The sequence below is a fragment of the Caretta caretta genome, chromosome 21 (assembly GCF_965140235.1).
Source record: "Caretta caretta isolate rCarCar2 chromosome 21, rCarCar1.hap1, whole genome shotgun sequence".
Lineage (NCBI taxonomy): Eukaryota > Metazoa > Chordata > Testudines > Cheloniidae > Caretta > Caretta caretta.
Window position 1 is genome coordinate 120,797 of NC_134226.1, and position 10,192 is coordinate 130,988.

At 47.6% G+C, this 10,192-nt stretch overlaps 1 pseudogene; it reads right to left on the reverse strand.

The window, feature by feature from the left end:
- Positions 1-5,305: 5,305 nt before the first annotated feature.
- LOC125626477 (uncharacterized) lies at positions 5,306-9,990 on the reverse strand (annotated as a pseudogene).
- Between the last annotated feature and the right edge of the window lie 202 nt (positions 9,991-10,192).

Sequence of the window (10,192 nt, forward strand, 5' to 3'; positions counted from 1 at the left end):
TCCCATCTCAGTAGGAAAAGTCCTACAACAGGCTTTGCCAACAGTTGGAAACTGGGATTTAAACTCCAAATGATCTCACTGTATTTCAGAACCATTCAAATTCCCCATCCAGGTCTGTGATACTTTCATCTCAGACCCTAAATTACTGTTTTAGGAGCAAAGAAAACAAACTGTGATCCACAAACAAAGGGCTGAGAACCCTGAATCATAGGACACATTGAGCACTGGAACTGTAGAAAGTGGAGAAGATCAATTCTACATGGCTTAAAAAGAGGAAACGCTGCTGGGGTAATTCGGCAGGTGGGAATCCCTCCGACTCATCACTTCACTTGTCACAGAGGTTGAAAACACACACTCTTCCCCCCACCCCCCAAGTCACAGAGTCACCAGGCGATGCTCTGGAACTACTCCATATGAAGCCAGTCAGGACTCTGGGGGAGCATGACTCCTCTCTCTCAGCACACTGTCACCAGGGCAAGAAGCTTACACAACTTCGACCTTCCTGGGTCTGACCTCGAAGTATTCAGCATCCCCTTCCACACCGTGTGCTTCCCGCAGCGAGTCCGCCCGGATGGGGCTCCTGGGGAAGCCAGAGGGCCCTGCCCCCCAGTGACTCTCAGCCAGCCGGTAAAAAGAAGGTTTATTATTCAACAGGAGCATGGCGTACAACAGAACTTGTTAGCACATAAATCAGTGACTTTCGATCAAGTCCATCTTGGGGAGTCGTGGGCCAGATGCCCTGGACTCCCTCTCTTCCAGTTCCCCCAAGCACACTGCCACCTTCCAGCAACCCAAATTCAGACACCCCCATTGCTCCTCCTCCTTGTCTTTGTCTCGCTTTCTGGGCAAAGAGTCACCTGGTCGCACCCCATTCCTGGGTCTCAGGTTACGAAGGGCACCGTGTGAGAGGTTCAGTCACAGAGACCCCCTTGGGACTGTTACGTGATGTGCTGAAATGACCTCTGAGCCCGTTTTACCTACCAGCTTGGGACTTCCAAAACCCTGTCTTGTTGAGCCAGACATGCTAGCCTGCTGCAACACAGCCCCAGGGTCTGAAGCATGCCCCCAAAGCTGCAGGCTTTAAGTGAAAACAGCTCAGCAGCTTCCTTGTCTCCAGCACCCAGACAACAAGTTCCCAATGGGATCCAACCCCCAAATAAATCCATTTTACTCTGTATAAAGCTTATACAGAGTAAATTCATAAATTGTCCACCGTCTGTAACACTAATAGAGAGATCATAGAATATCAGAGTTGGAAGGGACCTCAGGAGATCATATAATCCAACCCACTGCTCAAAGCAGGACCAATCCCCAATTTTTTTTGCCCCAGATCCCTAAATGGCCTCCTTAAGGACTGAACTCACAACCCTGGGTTTGGCAGGCCAATGCTCAAACCACTGAGCTATCCCTCCCCCAGATATGCACAGCTGTTTGCTCCACCAGGTATTCATCACTTACTCTAGGTTTATTAGTAAACAAAAATGATGTTAAGTATAAAAATCAGGATTTAAGTGGTTTCAAGTAATAACAGACAGAACAAAGTAAGTCACAAAGCAAAATAAAGCAAAAACACGCAAGTCTAAGCCTAATACATTAAGAAACTGATTACAGGTAATATCTCACCCTCAGAGATGTTCCAATAAACTTCTTTCACAGATTAGACTCCTTTCTAGTCCGGGCCCGATCCTTTCACCAGGTAGTGTTAGTTCCAGCAGACATCTCAGGTGGTAAGCAGGGGATTTCTCATGACTGGCCCCCTTTGTCCTGCTCCACCCCCTTTTATAGCTTTGGCACAAGGCAGGAATCTTTTGTCTCTGTGCATCCCCACCCCTCCTTCTAAATGGAAAACTACCAGGTTTAATATGGATTTCATTTTCAGGTGACAGTCACATGTCACTGTAAGACCCCTAGTCTCCATTCCCCATGGGCTGGCCCACACATACACAGGAAGTCTTTCAAGTAACTTAGGTCATTTACAACTGATTGTTTCTGGAGCACCCTTAATGGCCTCCACTTAATATGTTTACATCAGTGATACAAGTTTATATCTTATTCTCCTAGCTCCAGATATAGAGATAATACATGCAAACAAATAGGATGAACACTTTGTAGCTTACGAGCTTTCTAATGACACCACACAAGGGGTATTTAGTATAAACCAAATTCCAGTTCTGTTATATACATAAGCATATTTCCATAAAGCATACGGACTGCAACATCACACAGCCTCACCAGCCTCAGATGTCTCAGCCAAAGTCATATACCCCTATTTCCACCACTGAGGTATGGGTGCAGCACACAGGAAAACTGAAGCGCACACAGTATTCATGAAAAACAGTAAAACTCACATAGGCTCGACAGTAAGACTCACAAACAACATAAGGGAAAATCCCCTCTTAGTCACACCCTCTATCCCTGCAACTTCTCTGTTATATTTATATTGAGAAAAATGGTACAAAACCCATCTGCTATTGAGCAGAAACCAGTGCAATGTGGGAACAACTGGGAATGAGGCAATCTGTCCCTAATGGGTGAACCTGAAGACTAACCATCACTTTGTAGTAGGAGGAAAAGTATAAATGTGATGCTCCAAATTTGGTTAGACTAGGAAAAGTGATGGAGACTGTGTCCAGTGCTGAGGAATCACAGAATCATAGAATATCAGGGTTGGAAGGGACCTCAGGAGGTCATCTAGTCCAACCCCCTGCTCAAAATCAGGACCAATCCCCAATTAAATCATCCCAGCCAGGGCTTTGTCAAGCCTGACCTTAAAAACTTCTAAGGAAGGAGATTCCACCACCTCCCCAGGCAACGCATTCCAGTGTTTCACTACCCTCTTAGTGAAAAAGTTTTTCCTAATATCCAACCTAAACCTCCCCCACTGCAACTTGAGACAATTACTCCCTGTTCTGTCATCTGGTACCACTGAGAACAGTCTAGATCCATCCTCTTTGGAATCCCCTTTCAGGTAGTTGAAAGCAGCTATCAAATTCCCCCTCATTCTTCTCTTCTGCAGACGAAATAATCCCAGTTCCCTCAGCCTCTCCTCATGAGTCATGTGTTCCAGACCCCTAATCATTTTTGTTGCCCTTCGCTGGACTCTTTCCAATTTTTCCACATCCTTCTTGTAGCGTGGGGCCCAAAACTGGACACAGTACTCCAGATGAGGCCTCACCAATATCGAATAGAGGGGGACGATCACGTCCCTCGATCTGCTCGCTATGTCCCTACTTATACATCCCAAAATGCCATTGGCCTTCTTGGCAACAAGGGCACACTGCTGACTCATATCCAGCTTCTCGTCCACTGTCACCCCTAGGTCCTTTTCCGCAGAGCTGCTGCCTAGCCATTCGGTCCCTAGTCTGTAGCTGTGCATTGGGTTCTTCCGTCCTAAGTGCAGGACCTTGCACTTATCCTTATTGAACCTCATCAGATTTCTTTTGGCCCAATCCTCCAATTTGTCTAGGTCCCTCTGTATCCTATCCCTGCCCTCCAGCATATCTACCGCTCCTCCCAGTTTAGTATCATCCGCAAATTTGCTGAGAGTGCAATCCACACCATCCTCCAGATCATTTATGAAGATATTGAACAAAACCGGCCCCAGGACCGACCCCTGGGGCACTCCACTTGACACCGGCTGCCAACTAGACATGGAGCCATTGATCACTACCCGTTGAGCCCGACAATCTAGCCAACTTTCTACCCACCTTATAGTGCATTCATCCAGCCCACATTTCTTTAACTTGCTGACAAGAATACTGTGGGAGACCGTGTCAGAAGCTTTGCTAAAGTCAAGAAACAATACATCCACTGCTTTCCCTTCATCCACAGAACCAGTAATCTCATCATAGAAGGCGATTAGATTAGTCAGGCATGACCTTCCCTTGGTGAATCCATGCTGACTGTTCCTGATCACTTTCCTCTCATGTAAGTGCTTCAGGATTGATTCTTTGAGGACCTGCTCCATGATTTTTCCAGGGACTGAAGTGAGGCTGACTGGCCTGTAGTTCCCAGGATCCTCCTTCTTCCCTTTTTTAAAGATTGGCACTACATTAGCCTTTTTCCAGTCATCAGGGACTTCCCCCGTTCGCCACAAGTTTTCAAAGATAATGGCCAATGGCTCTGCAATCACAGCCGCCAGTTCCTTCAGCACTCTCGGGTGCAACTCGTCCGGCCCCATGGACTTGTGCACGTCCAGCTTTTCTAAATAGTCCCTTACCACCTCTTTCTCCACAGAGGGCTGGCCATCTATTCCCCATGTTGTGATGCCCAGCGCAGCAGTCTGAGAGCTGACCTTGTTCCTGAAGACAGAGGCAAAAAAAGCATTGAGTACATTAGCTTTTTCCACATCCTCTGTCACTAGGTTGCCTCCCTCATTCATTAAGGGCCCACACTTTCCTTGGCTTTCTTCTTGTTGCCAACATACCTGAAGAAACCCTTCTTGTTACTCTTAACATCTCTCGCTAGCTGCAGCTCCAGGTGCGATTTGGCCCTCCTGATAACATTCCTACATGCCCGAGCAATATTTTTATACTCTTCCCTGGTCATATGTCCAACCTTCCACTTCTTGTAAGCTTCTTTTTTATGTTTAAGATCCGCTAGGATTTCACCGTTAAGCCAAGCTGGTCGCCTGCCATATTTACTATTCTTTCGACACATCGGTATGGTTTGTCCCTGTAACCTCAACAGGGATTCCTTGAAATACAGCCAGCTCTCCTGGACTCCTTTCCCCTTCATGTTAGTCCCCCAGGGGATCCTACCCATCCGTTCCCTGAGGGAGTCGAAGTCTGCTTTCCTGAAGTCCAGGGTCTGTATCCTGCTGCTTACCTTTCTTTCCTGTGTCAGGATCCTGAACTCAACCAACTCATGGTCACTGCCTCCCAGATTCCCATCCACTTTTGCTTCCCCTACTAATTCTTCCTGGTTTGTGAGCAGCAGGTCAAGAAAAGCTCCCCCCCTAGGAAATTTGCTGCGTTACCCTGGCCACTATATGGGCTATTTTCTTTATTGAAAACATAGTTGCGTTTTTACATCAAGATTGGTAATTCAATCTAGCTAACTCCATGGAAAAGCCTAGCGGAGTCAAGGCCCAGGTAGATTTAACCTCCATGTACCTAGTAAAGGTCACTCCTGGTTTCCCCACCTGGGACTGATGGGCATTCTTGTTGGAGGGATGCACACTTCCATGACACAGAACAAAGTAGCTGATGAAAAACATTGTGGGCTTCACTACAAGGAAGGGTGAGCTGCAAAAGGGAAAAGCAGAGAACTCACCTGAAGGAGCTGAGACGCAAAAGTGCTGCCTTAAAGTTCACTACTTGGGAATTAGGAAAAGGAAAAAAAAATCTTTTCTGAGCCCTAGACAAGATTTTCATGGTGTTTATCTCCCTTGCAGCTTCTCTGGTGATAAATAAGAGAAGAGCTGCGATGGAAAAATTTCCCGCACTCACAGCATTCATTGGGTTTTCTCTCCTGTATGGCTCCTCTGATGTGTAATAAGGCCTGAGCTCTGAGCAAAGGTTTTCCCACACTCACAGCATTCATAAGGTTTCTCCCCTGTGTGGATCCTCTGATGTGTAATAAGGCCTAAGCTCTGAGCAAAGGTTTTTCCACACTCACAGCATTCATAGGGTCTCTCTCCTGTGTGGATCCTCTGATGTATGATAAGGCCTGAGCTCTGAGAGAAGGTTTTCGCACACTCGCAGCATTCATAAGGTTTCTGCCCTGTGTGGATCCTCTGAGGGTGAATAAGGTGTGAGCTCCGAGCAAAGGTTTTCCCGCACTCACAGCATTCATAAGGTTTCTGCCCTGTGTGGATCCTCTGATGGACGATAAGGCCTGAGCTCTGAGAGAAGGTTTTCCCACACTCACAGCATTCATAAGGTTTCTGCCCTGTGTGGATCCTCTGATGTGTAATAAGGCCTGAGCTCAAAGCAAAGGTTTTCCCGCACTCACAGCATTCATAGGGTTTCTCCCCTGTGTGGATTCTCTGGTGGTGAATAAGGGTTGAGCGCTCAGTGAAGGTTTTCCCGCACTTGCAGTATTCATAAGGTTTCTCTCCTGTGTGGCTCCTCTGATGTGTAATAAGGCCTGAGCTCTGAGTAAAACTTTTCCTGCACTCACACCATTCATAGGTTTCAGAGTAACAGCCGTGTTAGTCTGTATTCACAAAAAGAAAAGGAGTACTTGTGGCACCTTAGAGACTAACCAATTTATTTGAGCATAAGCTTTCGTGAGCTACAGCTCACTTCATCTCTGGATTAAGTTTAGAAGTGTGTGCAACAAGAGTGATGTAGTGGTGGGAGTCTGCTATAGACCACCGGACCAGTGGGATGAGGTAGATGAGGCTTTCTTCCGGCAGCTCACGGAAGCTACTGGATCGCATGCCCTGATTCTCATGGGTGACTTTAATTTTCCTGATATCTGCTGGGAGAGCAATACAGCGGTGCATAGACAATCCAGGAAGTTTTTGGAAAGCGTAGGGGACAATTTCCTGGCGCAAGTGCTAGAGGAGCCAAATAGGGGGGGCGCTTTTCTTGACCTGCTGCTCACAAACCAGGTAGAATTAGTGGGGGAAGCAAAAGTGGATGGGAATCTGGGAGGCAGTGACCATGAGTTGGTTGAGTTCAGGATCCTGACGCAGGGAAGAAAGGTAAGCAGCACGATACGGACCCTGGACTTCAGGAAAGCAGACTTCGACTCCCTCAGGGAACGGATGGCCAGGATCCCCTGGGGGACTAACTTGAAGGGGAAAGGAGTCCAGGAGAGCTGGCTGTATTTCAAGGAATCCCTGTTGAGGTCACAGGGACAAACCATCCCAATGAGTCGAAAGAATAGTAAATATGGCAGGCGACCAGCTTGGCTTAATGGTGAAATCTTAGCGGATCTTAAACATAAAAAAGAAGCTTACAAGAAGTGGAAGGTTGGACATATGACCAGGGAAGAGTATAAAAATATTGCTCGGGCATGTAGGAATGTTATCAGGAGGGCCAAATCGCACCTGGAGCTGCAGCTAGCGAGAGATGTCAAGAGTAACAAGAAGGGTTTCTTCAGGTATGTTGGCAACAAGAAGAAAGCCAAGGAATGTGTGGGCCCCTTACTGAATGAGGGAGGCAAACTAGTGACAGAGGATGTGGAAAAAGCTAATGTACTCAATGCTTTTTTTGCCTCTGTTTTCACTAACAAGGTCAGCTCCCAGACTGCTACGCTGGGCATCACAAAATGGGGAAGAGATGGACAGCCCTCTGTGGAGATAGAGGTGGTAAGGGACTATTTAGAAAAGCTGGACGTGCACAAGTCCATGGGGCCGGACGAGTTGCACCCGAGAGTGCTGAAGGAACTGGCGGCTGTGATTGCAGAGCCATTGGCCATTATATTTGAAAACTCGTGGCGAACCGGGGAAGTCCCGGATGACTGGAAAAAGGCTAATGTAGTGCCAATCTTTAAAAAAGGGAAGAAGGAGGATCCTGGGAACTACAGGCCAGTCAGCCTCACTTCAGTCCCTGGAAAAATCATGGAGCAGGTCCTCAAAGAATCAATCCTGAAGCACTTGCATGAGAGGAAAGTGATCAGGAACAGCCAGCATGGATTCACCAAGGGAAGGTCATGCCTGACTAATCTAATCGCCTTCTATGATGAGATTACTGGTTCTGTGGATCAAGGGAAAGCAGTGGATGTATTGTTTCTTGACTTTAGCAAAGCTTTTGACACGGTCTCCCACAGTATTCTTGTCAGCAAGTTAAGGAAGTATGGGCTGGATGAATGCACTACAAGGTGGGTAGAAAGCTGGCTAGATTGTCGGGCTCAACGGGTAGTTATCAATGGCTCCATGTCTAGTTGGCAGCCGGTATCAAGTGGAGTGCCCCAAGGGTCGGTCCTGGGGCCGGTTTTGTTCAATATCTTCATAAATGATCTGGAGGATGGTGTGGATTGCACTCTCAGCAAATTTGCAGATGATACTAAACTGGGAGGAGTGGTAGATACGCTGGAGGGGAGGGATAGGATACAGAAGGACCCAGACAAATTGGAGGATTGGGCCAAAAGAAATCTGATGAGGTTCAATAAGGATAAGTGCAGGGTCCTGCACTTAGGACGGAAGAACCCAATGCACAGCTACAGACTAGGGACCGAATGGCTAGGCAGCAGTTCTGCAGAAAAGGACCTAGGGGTGACAGTGGACGAGAAGCTGGATATGAGTCAGCAGTGTGCCCTTGTTGCCAAGAAGGCCAATGGCATTTTGGGATGTATAAGTAGGGACATAGCGAGCAGATCGAGGGATGTGATCGTTCCCCTCTATTCGACATTGGTGAGGCCTCATCTGGAGTACTGTGTCCAGTTTTGGGCCCCACGCTACAAGAAGGATGTGGATAAATTGGAGAGAGTCCAGCGAAGGGCAACAAAAATGATTAGGGGTCTGGAACACATGAGTTATGAGGAGAGGCTGAGGGAGCTGGGATTGTTTAGCCTGCAGAAGAGAAGAATGAGGGGGGATTTGATAGCTGCTTTCAACTACCTGAAAGGGGGTTCCAAAGAGGATGGCTCTAGACTGTTCTCAATGGTATCAGATGACAGAACGAGGAGTAATGGTCTCAAGTTGCAGTGGGGGAGGTTTAGATTGGATATTAGGAAAAACTTTTTCACTAAGAGGGTGGTGAAACACTGGAATGCGTTACCTAGGGAGGTGGTAGAATCTCCTTCCTTAGAGGTTTTTAAGGTCAGGCTTGACAAAGCCCTGGCTGGGATGATTTAACTGGGAATTGGTCCTGCTTCGAGCAGGGGGTTGGACTAGATGACCTTCTGGGGTCCCTTCCAACCCTTATATTCTATGATTCATCGGATGCATACTACACTTTCCACAGTATGCATCCGATGAAGTGAGCTGTAGCTCACGAAAGCTTATGCTCAAATAAATTGGATAGCATTCATAAGGTTTCTCTCCTGTGTGGCTCCTCTGATGTGTAATAAGGCCTGATCTCAGAGTAAAAGTTTTCCCGCACTCACAGCATTCATAGGGTTTCTCTCCAGTGTGGATCCACTGACGGCGAATAAGGGTTGAGCGCTCAGTGAAGGTTTTCCCTCACTCACAGCATTCATAGGGTTTCTCTCCTGTGTGGCTCCTCTGATGTGTAATAAGGTGTGAGCGCCTCCTGAACTTTTTCCTGCACTCACAGCATCTATAGGATCTTAATCCGGTGTGGATTCTCTGATGGCGAATAATGTGTGAGTGCCTCCTGAACTTTTTCCCACACTCAAAGCCTGTATTATCTCTCTCTCCCGTCAGGATTCTCTGCTGGGCCGTGGTTTCCTTGAGGCCTTTGTGAGTTCCCTGATAGTTAACAGATATTCCAACTTTCTGCACTGGCTGGTTTCCCTGCTGCTTTTCTGGCCTGTGCTGCCCCTGAGAGCCTTTTCCCTGCTCACAACTCCTGGTCACACTCCCTGTGCATCTTTGCAATAACGCCTCATGCAGTTCCGCTTGCTCATCTTCCTGCTGAGGATTCTGTTCCACGGTCTCTCTCACCATCCCATCACCTGCAAGGACAGAGAAAGAAAAACCTCAGAAACCGGAAGGGAAAAAGAGGAGAACAAACCAAGAGAATAGCTGAAGATGGAAAAAAAACAGGGACTGAATTTCCCCAAACTCTTCCCCAAAGGGGCAAGAGGAGGGGATCAATTCTGAATCCAGTTCCCATCCAAACACGCCCCAGGGAGAAAGGAGCTTCAGGAGGGAACTACTGCCAGGAGTTAGGATGGGTAGGGAGCCAAGAACAGTATCTGCCCTGAGGATATGACACCTGCTGGGGACCACCCTGAACCCAGAGATCTCACAAGGTCTTTGTTGGGAATCCCAGCTGTTTCCTTCAAGCACTGAGTAGGTTTAATCATCCCTCACCCATGCGGCTGCCTCTCAGGATCTCTCTTTCCTCTGAGCCCCAGAGATCTGGGACCCACAGCTCTTCCCCTCGTTTCAGCTGGGAGATGACATCGGGTTTGGAAACTGGAAACCCTGCCCAGGGGAAAGACGATCAGTGAGATCAGGTAACGGCAAAAGAAGAAATTACTCAACTTGTGCATCAATGATGGTTCTTTGAGATGTGCCTCCCTATGGTGCTCCACTGTAGGTGCTAGCCCATTAAAAACAGCTGTGTAGACCGGTGTCTTTCCACACTACTGTGCCCCTTCCACAATTCCG